Source organism: Dendrobates tinctorius, unplaced genomic scaffold, assembly GCF_039654945.1.
Source record: "Dendrobates tinctorius isolate UK_male_01 unplaced genomic scaffold, ASM3965494v1 ptg000214l, whole genome shotgun sequence".
NCBI classification, from domain to species: Eukaryota; Metazoa; Chordata; class Amphibia; order Anura; family Dendrobatidae; genus Dendrobates; species Dendrobates tinctorius.
In genome coordinates this window covers 10000238-10018922 of record NW_027361881.1, presented here as the reverse complement: position 1 = coordinate 10018922, position 18685 = coordinate 10000238, and the positions used below count along the sequence as shown (strand labels likewise).

At 41.1% G+C, this 18685-nt stretch overlaps 1 protein-coding gene across 7 annotated transcripts in view; it reads left to right on the top strand.

The window, feature by feature from the left end:
- The window catches only part of ZNF536 (zinc finger protein 536), a 467918-nt gene that overhangs the window by 63536 nt on the left and 385697 nt on the right, over positions 1-18685 (top strand). The window contains exon 1 of one of the 7 annotated variants that reach the window (XM_073555022.1): positions 9207-9326. The exons of 5 other annotated variants lie outside the window; for them this stretch is intronic. The gene's annotated coding sequence lies outside the window, so the exon portion shown is untranslated. Of the gene's footprint in view, positions 1-9206; positions 9327-9530; positions 10010-18685 lie in introns of those variants that run through there. One more of the 7 variants, XM_073555021.1, reaches the window with a different exon arrangement.

Here is an 18685-nt window from a genome sequence, read left to right as displayed (position 1 = left end):
TACTATGAGGCTTTTACTGACTTTTATGGAGGAGATTTGTGCACATTTCTGTGACGGTTAAGATCCGGTGTATGCAACATAAGTCTCATCAATTGGAGGCAACTACTACTGCAAGATAATTATTATTATTATTATTATTATTATTATTATTATTATGTTTCTATAGCGCCAACATATTCCGCAGCGCTTTACATTATAGAGGGGACTTCTACAGACAATAGATATTACAGTATAGCAATAGTACTTCTACTACTACATTACTTAACAAAAACTACCACTACTAATCAATTGGTCAACAACTAAAAAAATAACTACTGCTTACTACTACTCAACAACCACTACTTTACATTTACATTACTTTATAACAAGAACCAGTGGTGGATTATAATGAGGTCAATCTGGGCGGTAGCCCAGGGCCCAGTGGTGTGGGGGGGCCCACCAGCCCTGGGTAAATTGCCCCATTATAATCCGCCACCATAGCGCCACGGCCCCCCCCATTTATCGACCTCATCCTCGCACTCCCAGACAGACCAACGGCCACTGCAGCCCCTCACTTATAAATCCTTGCTCTCTGCGCACAGGACCTGTGATGAGGTCGCAGGAGGGGAGGAGTCAGGAGTCACATGATCAGGGGTCTGTCGGATGCCCATGATCATATGACCCCTGACTCCTCCCCTCCTGTGACCTCATCACAGGTCCTGGGCGCACAGTGAGCCCTTGATGTATGCAGGACTCTGCTGTGCAGTTTGTACGAGGTGTACGGAGCGGAGGCGCGTGTGTACGAGGTGTACGGAGCGGAGCCGCGTGTGTACGAGGTGTACAGAGCGGAGCCGCGTGTGTACGAGGTGTACGGAGCGGATCCGCGTGTGTACGAGGTGTATGGAGCGGAGCCGCGTGTGTACGAGGTGTATGGAGCGGAGCCGCGTGTGTACGAGGTGTACGGAGCGGAGCCGCGTGTGTACGAGGTGTACGGAGTGGAGCCGCGTGTGTACGAGGTGTACGGTGCGGAGCCGCACGTGTACGAGGTGTGCGGTGCGGAGCCCTGTGTATACAAAGTGTACAGAGCTTAGCCGTGTGTTTACGGAATGGAGCAAAGCCGCATGTGTACAAGGTTTACAGAGCGTGTACGGAACGGAGTCGCGTGTGTGTACGAGGTGTACGGAGCGAAGCCACATGTGTACAAGGTTTACAGAGCATGGCCGCTTGTGTACAAGGTGTACGGAGCAGAGCTACATGTGTACGAGATTTACGGAGCAGAGCCATGTGTGTACTGAGTGGAGCCGTGTGCGTGCGAGGTGTATGATGGGGAGCATTCATACCTCCCAACCGTCCAAGATTTTGAGAGTCGGCCCCACTGCCCCGACCGGGAGCTTACTTTTCCCGCGGACACAGGAGTACACGGCGGAGCTCCGAGGAGCACTTGAAAACTCACACGTGACGTTCCATTTCGGGAGGAGATTGTGACGGAAACATGGAGGCACTTCAGGGAATGCTTCAGATCATCACCATGTCCTCCTCCGACAGCGCGGACAGCGGGATCGCCTTGGACTTGGGGATGTTGGCCATGTGAGCGGATCATGGTATGTCCTGCATCGGGAGGCTCAGGTGGGCACTACAATGGGAGCCGGGCTGCTATAGTATTTTTATAGAATCTTTCTTTCTTTGTTTCTTTCTCTCTCTCTGTTCTTTCTTTCTTTCTGTCTCTGTTCTTTCTTTCTTCCCCTCTTTCTTTCTCTTTCTCTGTTCTTTCTATCGCTCTGTTATTTCTTTCTTTCCCCTCTTTCTTTCTCTCTCTAATCTTTCTTTCTTTCTCTCTCTCTCATCTTTCTTTCTCTCTGTTCTTTCTTTCCCCTCTTTCTTTCTCCCTGTTCTTTCTTTCTTTCCCCTCTTTCTCCCTCTCTGTTCTTTATTTCTCCTCTTTCTTTTTCTTTCTTTCTCTCTCTCTCTGTTCTTTTTTTTTTTCTTTCCCCTCTTTCTTTGCCCCTCTGTTCTTTCTCTCTCTTGTCTCTTTCCCCTCTTTCTTTCTCTGTTCTTTTTTTTCTTTCCTCTTTTTTTCTTTCTTTCTCTACTTTGTTTTTTCTTTCCCCTCTCTTTCTCTCTGTTCTTTTTCTCTCTGTTTCTCTTTCTTTTTTCTCTCTCTCCTTTCTTTCTCTCTCTGTTTTCTTTTTTCTATCTCTGTTCTTTCTTTTCCTCAGTACCAATCTGTGTGCCCACAGTACCAGCCACTGTGCCCATAATGCCAGCCACTGTGCCCTCAGTACCAGTCAGTGTGATCAGCAGTGCTAAATGGATGTGGTTGGGTCGTGGATAGAGTTGAGCGACTTTAGTCGGATCGGGTTTCATGAAACAAAATTTGTTTCAGATGAAACTGGTCCGACTAGGGCAACAAAAGTCGGACTTTCGTCCGAAACCCAACCCCAATGCAAGTCAATGGGGAATTAAAGTCGGCATTGAGTGGATGAATGTCATCCGCTCAATGCCGACTTTTATTTCCCATTGACTTGCGTTGGGGTTGGGTTTCGGACGAAACTACAACTTTTTTGCCCTAGTCGGACCAGTTTCATCTGAAACAAATTTTGTTTCATGAAATCCAATCCGACTAAAGTCGCTCAACTCTAGTCGTGGACATGGGTGTGACTAGTTGTGAAATGGGTGTGGTCGGGCGGCCGGTAACCAATCATCATAGTGGAAGTCATCTGTTTCCATCAACTTTGTTATATGTGGGCAGTGCGCACCTCTAGTAAGGTGGGCACGAGATGGCGGGTCTTGTCACCTCTGCCTCACACATAAGTTATTATGAGGTGTACTTTATTCTTGCCACATTTCTTTCTTGGCCTACCGAGAGAAATATTTTGACCAGTTGAAAGTTATACAACTTGAGGATTGTGCATGTGTGCACTGCCTGTGTGTGTGTGTGTATGTATATGTATGTATGTATGTATGTATATATATATATATATATTATACTCCGACCCCTATATAAACCCTGCCCCTCCGACCGCCATCCACTTTCCCATGCTCCTGTGTCAATCCTGGGGTCTTTTTTGTCCCCCTTGGTCCTCCACATTCTGAACATCTGGGACATGACTAACATTGCCCAATGTGCGCTTATTTGTCGCCAGATGCAGCGTTGTGTCCAGTGTGTGAGGTGACGGCGACTGGTCTGTGGCGTTAACCCCTCTGCTGCCATGTTGGGCACAGCCTTTGACGAGTAGCGTCTCTTCCTGTGTATCCGGCCACAGGTTGCACACCAGAGGCTGCTTCTTCTATCTGGGGAAGTTCATGAAGCAGAAGCCTCTGTGTGACTCATGTGAAGTAACTTGTCTGACAGGTCATGGGTCCAGGTCAGCAGATGATTGCAGACTATTAGCTGGTTTCGATGTTAGGTACAGGTGAGTCAGGACTAGTTGTTGGGTGGAAGCCTTCCAGTATTTGTAAGGCCTCGTGCACATGCTGAGTATTTGGTGAGTTTTTACCTCAGTATTTATATGGCCTCGTGCACACGCTGAGTATGTGGTGAGTTTTTACCTCAGTATTTATAAGGCCTCGTGCACACGCTGAGTATTTGGTGAGTTTTTCACTCAGTATTTGTAAGGCCTCATGGATGCATTGAGTATTTTGTGTTTTTTACCTCAGTATTTGTTAGGCCTCGTGCACACGTTGTGTATTTGCTGAGTTTTTTACCTCAGTATTTAACCCCTTCCCGCTCCTTGACGCACCGTATGCGTCCTGAAAACTAGTGACTTCCCGACCTCGTCACGTGACCCCGTCACATGACCGAGGGGCCCACAGAGTCTGAACAGCCCGGGGCCCTGGCTACCCTTAATCCACCCCTGACAAGAACTACTACTAGTCAACTACTCAACAACTAAATATCTAGTACTACTGCTAGTACTTCTACTACTACATTACTTAACAAAAACTACCACTACTAATCAATTGGTCAACAACTAAAAAATAACTACTGCTTACTACTACTCAACAACTACTACTAATATTTCTACTCAATTACTTTATAACAAGAACTGCTAATAGTCAAATACTCAACAACTAAGTAACTACTACTGGTAGTACTTCTACTACATTACTTAACAAAAACTACTACTACTAATCAGTTACTCAACAACTTAATAACTACTGCTTACTACTACTCAACAGCTACTAATATTGCTACTCAATTACCGTACTTTATAACAAAAGCTATTACAAGTCAACTACTCAACAACTACTAATAAACCTCTAAATTACTGCTGTTACTACATACTATTGCTCAAGAACTACAAGTACTAACACTTCTAATACTACTCAACTGCTCACAATTACTTATACTCAACAATTACTACTGCTACCCAAGGACAGCTACTACTACTCAACTACTATTTGTACTACTAATACTCAACAACTACTAGTCAAGAACTACAATTACTACTACTCAAGAACTATTACCACTACTCAGTTGCTCAACTACTACTCGAGAACTACAATTAGTACTACTCAGGACCTACTACTACTGAGTTGCTCAACTACTACTACTAATACTCAACAACTACTACTACTCGAGAACTACAATTACTGCTACTCAAGAACTACTACTACTGCTCAGTTGTTCAACTACTATTACGCCTAGTACTACGCAATAACTACTACTATACTACTACTACTCAGTTGCTCAGCTACGGTTACTACTACTGCTACTACTCAAGAACTACTACTACTCAATAACTACAACTACTACTACCCAATATCTACAATTACTACTACTCAAGAACTACTACTACTACTCATTTGCTAAACTACTATTACTACTACTAATACTCAATAACTACTGCTACTCAATAATTACAACTACTAAATTACTCCGCTTCTAATCAGCTGCTCAATTACTATTACTTCTACTAAAAAAAAAAACTACTTAAGAACTACAACTAGTTAATTGCTACTACTGAAATACTCAACAGCTGTTACTACTACTCAACATCTGCTACTACTACTTCTATTGCGTAAGATGTGACATTCAGCAGTGTAAGATTACATGGCAACAATGGGAAAAAAAACGGTATTGCATAAAGTTCCCACGACAAACAGCGCAAGTAAAAAAAAAAAAAGGGCTCACCTCTGTCTCGAGACACCTGGCTGTGGAAACACAGCGCTGGAGGAAGGGGAAAGGTGAATATTTGTACCCCTTTAATTCCATGTTGTGACCCATGTAAAGACTCCTGCCTTAACAAGGGCAGTACCCAAGTGACACCTTGTTCACGTCAATCCCCACAACCCTCTAGTTGTGCGTTTCGGCCCTGTTTCAGTGAATATAGATGCGGGTCGCAGGATAAATGCGGTGGCATTAGGCCTCTATAGCTGGTTCTCAGTGGTGCCTGATAACCTCTGGCCTGTGTGTGCGCCTTATGGTTGTACGCCTCGCTGATGCACTATTAAGTGGTAAAAAGACCAAAAAAAACCAAAAGGAATTAAAAAATTATATTAAAAAACAATGGTTTTCTTGTTTTTCTTTCCACAACTTGTGCATAACACTGACAAAAAAAAATCCAAACTTCCAAAGTCTATCAAAAACTTTATCAATGAATTTAGATGGGATTGTTCCCACTCTGTGTAACCATTATCATTCGGGAGCTACCGTTCCTTTATTAGGGGTTAATAGGTCTTTTATATACTTTGGGGAAAAAAGGGATAAAAACGTAAAATTCCTTTTATCCAGAGTCAGCGGAGTCTGAAATATTCTGAATAATCAGACTCCGAAAAAAATTCCGAAAACATTCGTAACAATAGAAATTTTTAATTTTTTTTATTTTTTAGGATTCTGCACTTGTGCGAAGTTGTGCTTTCTGCAATGTTCTAGATTGTTTGGTGCTGGATTTTGGGATATTCAAGATTATAAAATCCTTCTGGGGGGGGGAATATATATATATATATGTATATATCATACAGATAAAATTTGCTTATTTTTTATTAAGGGATTTTTTTATTTCCGTTTTGTATTTTGTGCTTTTGTCTGAATCATAGAATCGTAGAGTTGGAAGGGACCTCCTGGGCCATCTGGTCCAACCCCCTGCTCAAAGCAGGATTCGCTAAATCATCCCGGTCAGATGTCTGTCCAGCCTCTGTTTGAAGACATACATTGAAGGAGAACTCACCACTTCTCGTGGCAGCTTGTTCCACTCATTGATCACTATAGAATCATAGAATCGTAGAGTTGGAAGGGACCTCCTGGTGAAATTCTGCATCACTGTGCAATTCTGCGGCAGATTAAAAGATATTCTAGATTATCAGATGCCAGATTAAAGGAGGTTAAGTGTAGAACTTTTTTTTATCCAATGTAAAAAGTGCTTTCATAAAAACCATATGTCAGTTCTTTTGACCCGCTTCCTCGCCCTTTCCTCCCTTATGTGAGCTATGTCACTTTTTAAAGAATCGCTTTGACTTACAATAAAGCTCAACTCAAAGGAGCCGGAACATAATCAGTGGATTGGGAAGAATCGGAACAGTCAACACCCCACCGTTCTGAGATCCTTCCCATAGAGATAGTGATATTATTGATGCGATCACTATGCTAATTTCCCAGGAATAAAACATTGTGTTTTGCTATTTGGTACAATGGGAAATTCATCCACATCAAACCAGAGAATGCGGAATCAATGCAAAAACTTTTTTTTCATTCTGTATGAGAAAGATGTGACTTATGTCAAGGAGATGTGTTCAGTGTGAGTGCAAAAACGTCTGTTTTTTTTTTTTTTTTTTAATCTGCCCCCTTCTCCCTCCTTACTATACTACTGTCCCTGATTATATCATTTTCCTTTATATTATATTACATTTGATTTTTATTTTTCATCTTTATATCTTTGACTTTTAAAAGTTCCTAAGGAAAAAAGTTTTATCAGGTCTTCATATTATGTGCACTTCTATACAGTAGCTCTGATATCAGCCACTAAAGACTCCCTATAGACCAGAAATGCTAAAAAAAGTCGCATTTTCCTAAATAATTAGTGTATATTTTTTATTTTTTAGTAGATTTAATTTATACATTCTAAGCATTTTTCTTTTTTTGAAGAGACCGTTAGCTTCTCATATAGCCAAGTGCAAGCTAATTTTCCCGTTATCACCCACTTTAGGTCCTTACATGCGTCTTCCTGTTTTTGTTACATGTGAAAAGTTGCACAACTTGTAACAGATAATTTGTATATAGAACAGAACTTTACAAAAAAAGGTTCGAAGTTTTGCAAGTTTTTGAGACGCAACTGGTCGGCACTGAAAAAGACCATGAAAAATAATCTATTAATTGGTGAAGTTTTGGAAAGTTTACAAATTATGAGGACGCAACTGATCGCACGGAACAAGATCGTAAAAATTTATCGGTGAGGTTTTAGAAGTTTTGCAAGTTTTTGAGATGCAACTGGTGGATACAGAACATGATCCTCAAAAAATAATCTAGTGATTGTGACTTTTGAAAGTTTTTTGCGGCGTTGTGGGTCGGCACGGAGCAAGATCACCAAATAGATTATTTTTCATGAAGTTTTGGGAAGTTTGCGAGTTTTTAAGACGCTACTTAAAAATAATCTATTGATTGTTGAGGTTTTTCGGATTTTCCATAATAAATGATCAGATATTAGGCTAAAATCCAGTTCCTCCTCATGGCTAGCAGTGTTGCAGGACCCTTGCTCTTTCAAACTTTTTCATTCCCCGGTATTAAGAATCTAGTGAATGACACCTAACATAAATTGCTTTCTGGCTAAATATCGGATTTATCTTAATCACAAGGTCTAATCATAAATATTTTTTTCTATTCTTCGCACATACTCCTGACTGCCCCCTACAGACGGTGCATGACTTTCAGCTGAGGCCTCAGAAACTGACGCTCTTCCATTGTTATAGTTGACTGTCATCTATTCATCTCTGTTATCAGCCATTTTTTTTTTTTTTTTTTTTTTTTTTTAAATCATCTGATAATAGTTGAAATGACGCCCACTACTTTATAGTCCTGCGACTTTGGAATCCTGATCGATATGCGCCCCTTTAAATAAAACTTTCTAACTTGGCACCATGGGCGTTATTTTATTTTTTTTTCCTCTTGTATCCTGATTTTACTCATTGATGTGGTAAACAGATTTAAAATGTATCCTGAGCATCTTTAGGGAACTCATTTCAGCAAGATGAAACTAGTCTTACCTGAATCAATGTTTTAAGAGTCCCCGTGGCTTGGCATTTTGAATAATCAATCCGTCTCCATCTCTTGTTAATCATGCACATCACAGACTCTCACCCCCCCCCCCCTCCACCCCTCTTTTCTTATTGTCACCCCTTGGATACGGGAATTTTATTGTATTTTAACCCTTTCTAATGTGACTCGATAGCCCTCCTCCCCCAACCACTCCATTCCCTCTGCCCGGAGCAGACCCCCTTCCTGCTGTAATCGTGATACTTTTTGTAATATTCCTGATTCTTTTTTTCCCATAATTACTGCACAATCATTATATAATCCCACAACAAAGACTCCATTGAGGACCCTGCTTTTGTAAACTATGGGACACAATCCATAATTGCATTTTTTTTCCCTGTCCCCTCCTTCCCGCCCCCTTCCCGTTGCCTTTTGTACAGCCATCTAATATTCCATCAGTCACATCCCCACCATGCTAGCCATCATACCCAATATTGACCTATAGTCTCCAAAATACCATAAAAAAACAACAAAAAAAAAGCAAAGGAAAAAAAGAAAAGAGGAAAATAAACTTGTTTTTGCTTTACTAATAAAACTCCCTGCGATGATGTCAGCCCCTTTAAGGCACAGAGTCACCATGATGATGATTTTTTTTTTTTTTTGCCTGTAAGTTTAATTACTGTATGCTAATTTTCGTGCCTACTACGTGATTAATTAAAATCATATTTTCATAATGGTTTGGCAGTGGGTATTGTTTTCAGGGTTCTCCTAAATAGTTCATGTAAATATAGTCAGATTTAATGGAGAGGAATTCAAGATGGCATGGCAGAGGGTTAACCCCTTGCTGCCTGCAGGATGGGTGAAGGGAGTAGGGTAAGTGCCTGCTGGATATTGCATTACAACAATTCCGCCACTCGGTGCCATCACCCCCTCCCTCCCTTCCCTGGCACTGCAGGGGTTAAGGCTGTGTGTGCCTGCCATTGGCACCACACAGCTCCTATTTACATTAAATCCGCCACAAGGTTACAGTGCAGATGAGCATCATTTGATCGCTGATGACTTGTCTTGGATGCAGGGAGCTGCGACTGGTCCCCCCTTATCTGCTTAACCCTCCGGGAGACAGAGAAACAGGAGTTTCCCAAATAGTTTCCAGGATAAGGTAAGGGACCAGGGTCTCCAGATGTCTCCTTCACCAGCTGGGTACCCTGTGCCACCCATTTTTTTTGTTGTTTTTTTGCAGACTGGCAGTCAGGCATTTGTTTTGCAAGATGTGTTTAATAAGTCAGCATCAAGGTCAGTGCATTGTTACTTGCTGGGAGGGCAGGGATGGATGCAGCAGCCCCCCTGTGCCAGGGCTTAGTCCTCCTCTTCTCCTTCTTGTGGCATGGAGGGCTCATCAAAGCTTAAATGCCGCAAGAGCTATCTAGTTGCTGTGAATTATGCCAAGACGACAATGGAGAGGGGTTTGTTAATGGTACAATGCATTTCACCTACCAGATAGGGGGAGTCAGAGGGAAGGGAATGTCTTATGATCTATATCAATGAACCCGGCTCATTCTGCCAGGAGGACGCACACACATTAGCACCCTCTGCCCAGAAGCTGCTGGGGACACTTAAGACAAGTGGGACCCCCTGGCAGCCACCTTCAGGGGCACCACAGCCCCCTCCTCCTCCTTCTTCTTCTTCCTCCTGCTTCCCCCTTTCTCCCTTCTCTCCTCTTCCTCCTCCAGAAACATAACATGAACAAGTCAATCATATGGACATGTCTCATTATTCACTGAGCTCCAGCATTTTGCAAGCATCAAGCACTTTGTCCGGGGATCTGTGCTAAACCGATAGAAGGTAAGAGAAGCAGATGGGGGGGTCCCCCGGGGTCCTCTGTTCCGGGGCTGGCTTGCCGTCCAGTTTTGTGACCCCCCTCCTTGTTCTGTAGAAGTATCATTTGTGCATTTTTGCATGGCAGTCTTGTTTTGTGCAGGGGCCTGGAGCGATTATTATTGTACTGGATAGAGTATAATTTACTAGCAGTGATATTGGCAGAAGGGCTGTCATGGAAAGAGGGGAGCAGAAGCCATGCAATGGTGGAGGCAAGGGCAGGAAAGTGCCCCATTGTTGTGGGTTGCTGGTTTCCCAGGGGTTGATACATTGTAACAAGTTTCCACGCTCCTTAACTTGTTGGGAAAAAGTTGTTGGGTTTTATGTCGGTGCAGAGAAAGTTTTTCTGAAGTGGTTAGGGGTGCCCTCTGTATGCCCAGGTGCTTGTTGTTGTGCTGGATGTGGCATGTGCCAAACTTGTGATGCCTCTGAGACCTGCCATTTTGTGTTCTCATCGACCTCCCCCTGCACAATGCTGGGAGCAAAGCAAGTGACATTCAGGGGAAGCTGGAAATGTCAGGCTGAAGCTCTCAGGTCCCCAGAGGTGGCCAGGGCTGGAGCACCTGCCAGACAGTGCCATGCAGTGCAGGGGCTGGCACAGGGATGGGTAGGTAGGTTGATGGCATTAGCTGAGACGCCAACATATCACAATTGTATTTCCACTGACGTGTTCATCAGCTACTGCTACACCTCTTTAAAACCTCAGCTTTCAATCACTTGTGACGGGTGCATCTTAAAGGTCATACTCTGTTTTGGGATGGTTAGTCACTTTTTTGGGAGGAGGATGCAGACAAGATTTTGGTCAGAGAGAGGTTAATGAGTGTTGTAGTAATGCACACATCTTATCACTACTCATAGAAACTAATGAGCTGTGTGGCATGGATGTGGGTATGTGAGGTGCCCATTGTGGTGCCCAACTCGGAGACATTTAAATTCAGAATTGGGGTATGGTCTGTGCAAATCAATCAGCTCAGGAGCAGCAGCAGCATGGGATCCAGGGAGTGATGTGGGGCTTGCAGGGTGAGCTGTGAGTCTGTGTCAAGTCTTTGCAGTGAGAGATTGCAACCTGCAAAGCATCAGCTGCTATTAGACTCATTAGAGGGACCTGCCAGGGAGGAGACTCTGCCATGTCCTCACCCCTGGATTGTTTTGTCAGGCAGGAAATGTATATTTAGTACATTAGATAAGAAAATAATAATAATAAAACATACAAAATCCCATGTAACCTGCTGGAACCAGGATTATCCCCTCCTAGCCGAGCTCCTGCCGGGAATGGAGCTGCTCACAGAGAGACCGGGTCACCTTTCATCCCATTAATTGTCCTCCACGTGGGAATGAAGTTGTGTTGGGGACATCTCCACTTTTCCTAGGTTGTTTTATTTTTTTTCTTTTATAAGGCATAATTTTTCTTAGATAGATATGAAAATGTGTAACAATTGCAGGACAGCAGAGATGAGTTTGTCAAATGTAGCAGAGCTGAGTTTCCTACCATCCCTGTACTCTTTACATAGGACTGCAGGTAAAAGTATTCTTATTTTTAGCCTGTTTGGGGGAGATGCACGATATAAAGGTGCAGCTCTGCCTCATCTGTGTATTGACAAATAGCCGGTTCCTGCTTTGTTTTGCAGACCATGTCCATGATATTTATGTATCAAAATATCTATAAATATTTATAAATATGTAACAATGTAGATTAACCTCTTCTGCTCTGGTTGGACATGTGTGCTCTCTGCCTTCAATTTCTTCCAAGGCGAAGGATTTTCCCCTGAACAAATGGCAGCTGTATGGATTTTACAGGGAGCCTGTTATGCAGAATGGATGCATATTGTCACTCTCATCACTGACTGATGGGAGGCCATATTTTAAACTACCGTAATTGGGAAATTATAATCCTCCCTGTGAATATTTTGTCCTTTTACATTCCCCCCCCCTTTTCTCCTTTTTTTCCTCCACTTTTTTTTAACCCTTTGCAGTGCTGAAGCCTTTGACTTTGACCCTCTGAGTGCTGCAGCCTTGTCCCATGCAAAATGAGAAAGTAGCGTCTGGACTTAAGGAGAAAAAAAAAGACTTTAACCCTTTAAGGCCTGCAGTCTTGTGTAAATTGAGCGTGCCTGGTGCATTGTGGGGGTATTTTTTTGTGGTGGTTGCACCAGGGGGGTTAAGGTTGACAGCTCTGTCTGGTGACAGGGTGGGCGTGTAGACATGAAGTGGGGTCTTTCAATCAGGGGGAGGATGATGGTAGGAGGGGTAAGTGTGGTGTCTGTGTTGAATATTTTAGGTTTTCCCGCTTTTTTTTTTTTTTTGCAGTGTACTTGTAGAGCCAAGAGGGGCAGCCGTTAGCAGTTCAGGCCTTGACCCCTCACACTACAAGCCCCCCAGAGAGAGCAGCCGGCACAACAACTTTCCCTGTCAGCCTGTGAAATAGGAAGTTTCCTGTCAGGGATTTAGTTCAACTGAAACTTTTATTTTTTTTTTTTTTTTTTCTTCTTCCTTCCCTTCCAGATCTTCTGCTGATTCCAGACCCCAAGAATTAGCAGTCAGAATCCCGAATATTTATAGGAGGGCGGTCACAGGGGCTGAGATCCATAGAGAGTGCAGGAACAATACAATCTCTGGGTTTATTGCAGATTGAGCTTCTATCAGGCAGGAACAGGCCTGACAACCTGACACCTCCAACAGGGAAAGGGCTCACATCAGACCTCACATTGAACTTGAGATGATTTTTTTTTATAATTTTTTTGCTGATGCTTCTGACCTGTCATAGGAAGATGGGACGTGTAATAGATATATATATATATATATATATATATATATATATATATATATATATATATATATATATATATATAATCTCGTAGAAATGAGGTTTATGTGTCTCTGTTACAGATCATCTGCTCAATAATTGTCAGGTTTTATTACATTTTTTCTTTAATGTATCAATAATTTCATTGCAAAAGTACACAGACTCATGTGTATTATACCGTCCATGTTCATTTGTATATTCATGCATATAACCATTGTATAAATATATATGTGTAGTGTATAATGTATGTGTGTGCATATATAATGTAAGTGTGTGTACATAACGTGCGTGTGTATTATGTGTGTAGTGCGTGTGTCTGTATATATATTGTATGTTTGTGTAATATATGTATAATGCATGTGTGTCTGTGTGTGTGTATGTGTGTGTATATGTATGTATGTATAATATATAATGTGTTTGTATATAGTATATGTGTGTATATATGTATGTAATATATATAGTGTGTTAAATATATATTACACACTGTGTATGTATATATAATATAAATATTGTGTAATGTTTAGCACACATATATAGACTCACAGGCAGGATGCACTTATATATTAGCATACAACTATATATATACACATGACACTGACACCTTTATATACAGCATACACATATATACCATCGTGCATGTACACGTGCACTTATATAAGCACATTTCTACATACTCTGCTGTATAAGGATACAAGACCACAACTATTGAAGAATCCCCTGTAATGTGGCTTTTCACTCTTAGTGTTTGGGAGATGGATCGTGTGATCGGTTTCTCTCTATCGATCCCTTTTCTATCATACAAGATGTCTCCATGGACAGTGATTTTATTTTGTTGCTGTTTCTAAAGACACTTTCCACCTTATATCTGTGAGGTGCGGCCACCTCCGCAGCCTCTGACCCCTTATCTCCACAGATGTATTATTGGACTATATATGCTACCAGAACCCTTAGAGCCCTCGGGCCAAGACCCCGATTCTCGACCTCTTCTATTATCTTGCACATTAATGACCCCCCATATCTTCAGCATTATGTTTCACTTTCTTCCCTAAGTTTGAGGACTTTTGCCTTTTTTTCCATTTTTGGAGGCTTTGACACAATCTGACCCTGAAGTTGTATAATTTATTGCATTTTTTTACATTGGAATTTCTTTTTATGGGATTTTTCCCAAAATACGTTAGATTCTTTGTTACAATGTATCATTGTTCAGTGCCATGGTTTTCTGTAGATTGATAGATGTCTATTGTTCTGGGCTCACCCAATGCAAACATTCCTGAGTGCAGAAAACTATCTATCTATTATCCATCTATCTATTTTCTACCTATTACCTATCAATCGATTATCTATTATCTCTCTATTATCCATCTATCCATCATCTATTATCCATCAATCTATTTTCCATCTATCTATTTTCTATCTACCTCTTATCTGTCATCCATCTATTATCTATCTTACTAATATCCATCTATATTAATCTATTATCTAACAATCATCATCTTTATCTGTCTTTTTCTAGGTTTTTCTCTTTATACGTCTCTCTATCATTACGTTCTAGTATTTATCGTTATGTTATACGTGATATTGACATTTTTGTCCCGTTATAATAATTTAATCATTTTTATTACGTCGCAGCGAGAACATTTCTTGGATTCAGAATTTTGCCTTTAACTTCGCGGCTTTTATTTTTACTTTTAAAGAATCGTCAAGTGTCATTGGATCTTGGATTTTTTTTTTCCTTAAATGGTGCCGATTTGTGATGGTCGCGCCAACGCAAATCCTTGTCTGTTGGGTCAATTGTTTTTTTTTTTGTTTTTTTTTCCTGTTTTGTTACTTTTTTCCATTAATGTTTCATGGATGATTCACATCAGGTCTGTAGAATCTGGGCAAAGTAGTCCAGGGTTAATTGCAGGTAGTCTGGCTTCTTTAAGAATTTAACCCCCTAAAAGAGCATTTTTAACACTCATGGTTAAGATAATGGACATATACGCTGCGGTGACATCACTATTGACACCAGTCCAGGGTAGAGGATGGTACTGATCGCTGATCTGCTGCTACAATCCCGCTTCCTGCTGATCGCTGCATGTCGCCATGTCAAATATTATTATTTTTGGACCTGTCTGGCCATCACTTTGGTTTGGAGCTGCAGTGCAATGTCAGTACGGTAGAATCTGTGAGGCTCGTGAAGTGCAGTCCTGGATCTCACAACTTTCTTTGAAACTTTTTACCACTTGATTCTGCGGAGGGGGATGACTTCTAAGGTGGTCACCTCCTTTGTCCGGGGCGCTACTTTATTTTATTTATTTTTTTATTTTTCCTTATCTCCCAGTTCTTGTCAATCCTAACTATAAATATGTTCTTTAAAAAAACAAACATTGTTACATTTCATACATTTTTTTTTTTTCTTCAAGGCTTTCTTTACACGTCCAGTTGTCTTCCATTTGTATCCGTATTAAAGTTAAAAAAAAAAAAGGAAAAAAAAAAAGAATCCACTACAAACAGAGGAATATACTGATCCTTCCAAAAAAAAAGAAACCGACACTTTGGTTTCCACTTTTTTGTTTTTGGATCTGTTTTTACGAGGTGTCGCTGTACACCCCTCATATTCTAGGCATGCTCTGTGCTAAAAATCGGATCTGTTAACAAATTACCATAGTACCACCATTATGTTCCGTTTTCCCGCTAAAAAGAACATGGGTGCATTCGGAATCATTTTTGGGGGGAAAAGGGGGGTGTGGGTGTGTGTTGGGGGTTCATACAAAATTTTGTAATCTGGGTTGTTTTTTTTTTTTTTTTTTTTAATTATTTTGATCCAGCCATAAAGCTGATAGCAGATGGAAACGGAGGCAAACAGAAGACTTGGGTCACCGTTCGTGCACTGTATCATTTTATTTCCATTTTTATTACTACTTATTAATGAATATTTATTAATGAACAGAGCACTTTGTGTATCATTTTGCAAAATTACAATCTTTTTTTTTTTTTTTTTTTTTCTTTTTGCGGAGTCTAAGTACAAACCCAACTAGATTTAGCAGGGCAGAATTGGTTTGATACACTTTTCGGGAAGCATTGCGATATCTTTATGAATTTTGCTCAGTTTTTCGTCATTTCCGTCCAGATATGTATATGGTAATGTAGCCGTCTCTGTTAAATGAGTGAGCCTTTGTAGCGATTTGGTCATCTATCTCTATAGGATCGGATTAGGTAAGGCTGTGCTGCAGCTACACTTTCCGAGGCCTTGTCTGAAGACCTAAGAGGATCCAGGTTGTGTCTCTTGAGTGACATTTTAGCTCGGTGATCACAGAGTTAATCACTTGAAAGAAGTTGTATTATTTCATCACCAGTGAGCAGGAGATGATCTGTGGCTCTCCGGTGAGGTCCCCCATGGAGAGCCGTAATCCTGCCCTACCTGCTCCCGCTCTTCTGCAGGGTCTAGGTGAAGCTTCAATACAGACGTTTCCTGTTCTGTGCATCATTTATGATGCTGGCTATGCAAAATCAATATTGATTGCTGCAAGCTATAATTTGCTCCATTACTAATCGGATTGTGTTTTTTTTTTTTTCATATATTCATACTAAAGCAGAAAAAAAGTGCACCCCGAATATTGACAGAGGATATCCCTACTATCTGTAGATAACAGTGAGCATAATAATCAGAACTATTATGGCTGATGATGGTTTTAAAGTATGTTGCCAAAGTTGAGGTTTTTGCGTTTAGGTGTGACCTCATAAACGGGCCATGTTTCCTCTCCCTATACAATACGCCACCTAAAAAGTATCAGCCCCTAAAGAGCCTCCTAAAATAGTATAATAATAAATGACTGTAAGGTATACAGCATAGCCCAAACCCAATAATGACCCTATGAAATATTCTATCCCCCTCTGATGTTATTCGATATCCTTCCCATTGATTACCCTATTAAATAAATGGACGTCCTCTCTATTACCCACAAACTGATAATAGTAAGTGACCGTAAGAAAACAGCATAGCCCAACCCCAATATTGCCCCATAAAAACATTTTACCCCACCTTATATTATTCAACATCCTTCCAATTGATGACCCTATTAAATAAATAAATAAATGGACGTCCTCTCCAAAGATTACCCGCAAAATAATGTTGACCCTACAATGAAAAATGCCTCCGCCCTTACCAAGCATGACAAGGGAGCATGTCCCCTTCCCAATGAGTACAACTTATTCCCTTCCAAATAGCCAGAAACGATGCCCAAAAATGACCAAAGTATTGTAGGAGTGGTGGCCAGTAAAGGGATCACACCTAGAATTCTTTGTCATTTGGGGGCATAAAAGTAGTTGCATCTCTTCCAAATAAAGAGTTAAAATAGCATATCCCTAATGCTAACCCTATAAAAAAATAATAAAAATCATATCCCCCCCTTTCTCCAGGCTCCCCCCCCCCCCCTACACTAATGACCCTACCAAAATAAGCCAACCCCCTCCCCAATATGTCCTAATGAATCCGACCTCTCGTCATCTCGCACGGGTGAATATTGCTGCACTCTCTTTTATAGAAAAGTTAATTATGGAGCCAGTCAATATTTTTTTTTTTTTTCTTACTAGCATATTCTTTGCATTTAAGTGTTTGCCCGGGCAACGGCAGATTAATCAAAGTGTTTTAGGCTAATTGTTGAGCAGGTGCATTAAGCAGGAAATAAATGCGTGCATTATAAGGAAGGGGCTCAGCACAAAGACAACATCTGCACTTCAGGGGATGCTGCTTATTTAGATATTTATTTAATTAGCTAATTCGACAGATCTACTAAAGAATATTCCAAAGTGGGGGATGCGAGTGACCGCCGCGGCGGTGGCGCAGCCGAGTCCTGGAGTTGGCCCCTTTAAATGGAGATCCGTAGAGTTGGAGTGAGCGCAACGTGGGGAAATTGTTATTCCACTCTAGTGCAATCCATATCTCACCTATCAAAGGTTTCCATGACAATCACACTATTGCATACAGTAACATTCCGATTCCGATGCAGAAATTATAATATTTTAGTAGCAGGAGCTTTTCTATTAGCTGCTGTGCCCATTGGTTGTTATTGTTTGTAGGCTGGAAGATGTGAGAAGCTTCTCGGGTCTGTCCTTTTGGTAGGAATTTTGTTAACATTTAACGCATTGACTGACACGGAGATTGCGATTATGTACAACTATTGACTTTGCAGACGCTGTCGAGCGCAGTTTGTCATCTGCCAATTTGCAGTATTGAAACTTAAAGACGAAAAAAATGCACTATTTCTTTGACACATGATCTCGATTAAAAAAAAAAAAAAAAATTTGGAAATATATGTTTAGACTTGAAATTTCAAGTAAACTTTTTGAAAATGTTTTAATTCCATTATTAGTTATTATGCTTTGCTTGTTTAGCGCAGTCATATTCCGTGACGCCTTACATGTATCATCATTACTGCCCCGCCCCAACAAAATGAAAGTTAATGAGCAAAACAGAACTCTAAATCAATAGTTGGTGTGATTGCCCTTTGCCTTCAAAAGAGCATCGATTCTTCCTGGTACTCTTGTGCAAAGTCACAGGTTTTGTAGGATTATAGTCAGGCGTATGGGTAACAACTGGTGATAATGATGATTGTCGATATAGGTTGAAACGCAGTCATTGAATGAAACAGAAACTTTTGTAGGAGGCGGTGAGGAACAGCCAAATGCTGCTACAAAGGTGAGGTTGTGGAAGACACAGGTCACACACCAGGGAAAGACTGACACAAGGTAGTTATACTGCATCAGCAAGGTGTCTTCCAGGCAAATATGTGCTGTTTGTGCTATATTTAAGAAACACCATAAAATGGGCCGGTTAAGGAAACTCCGTACACCCTTTG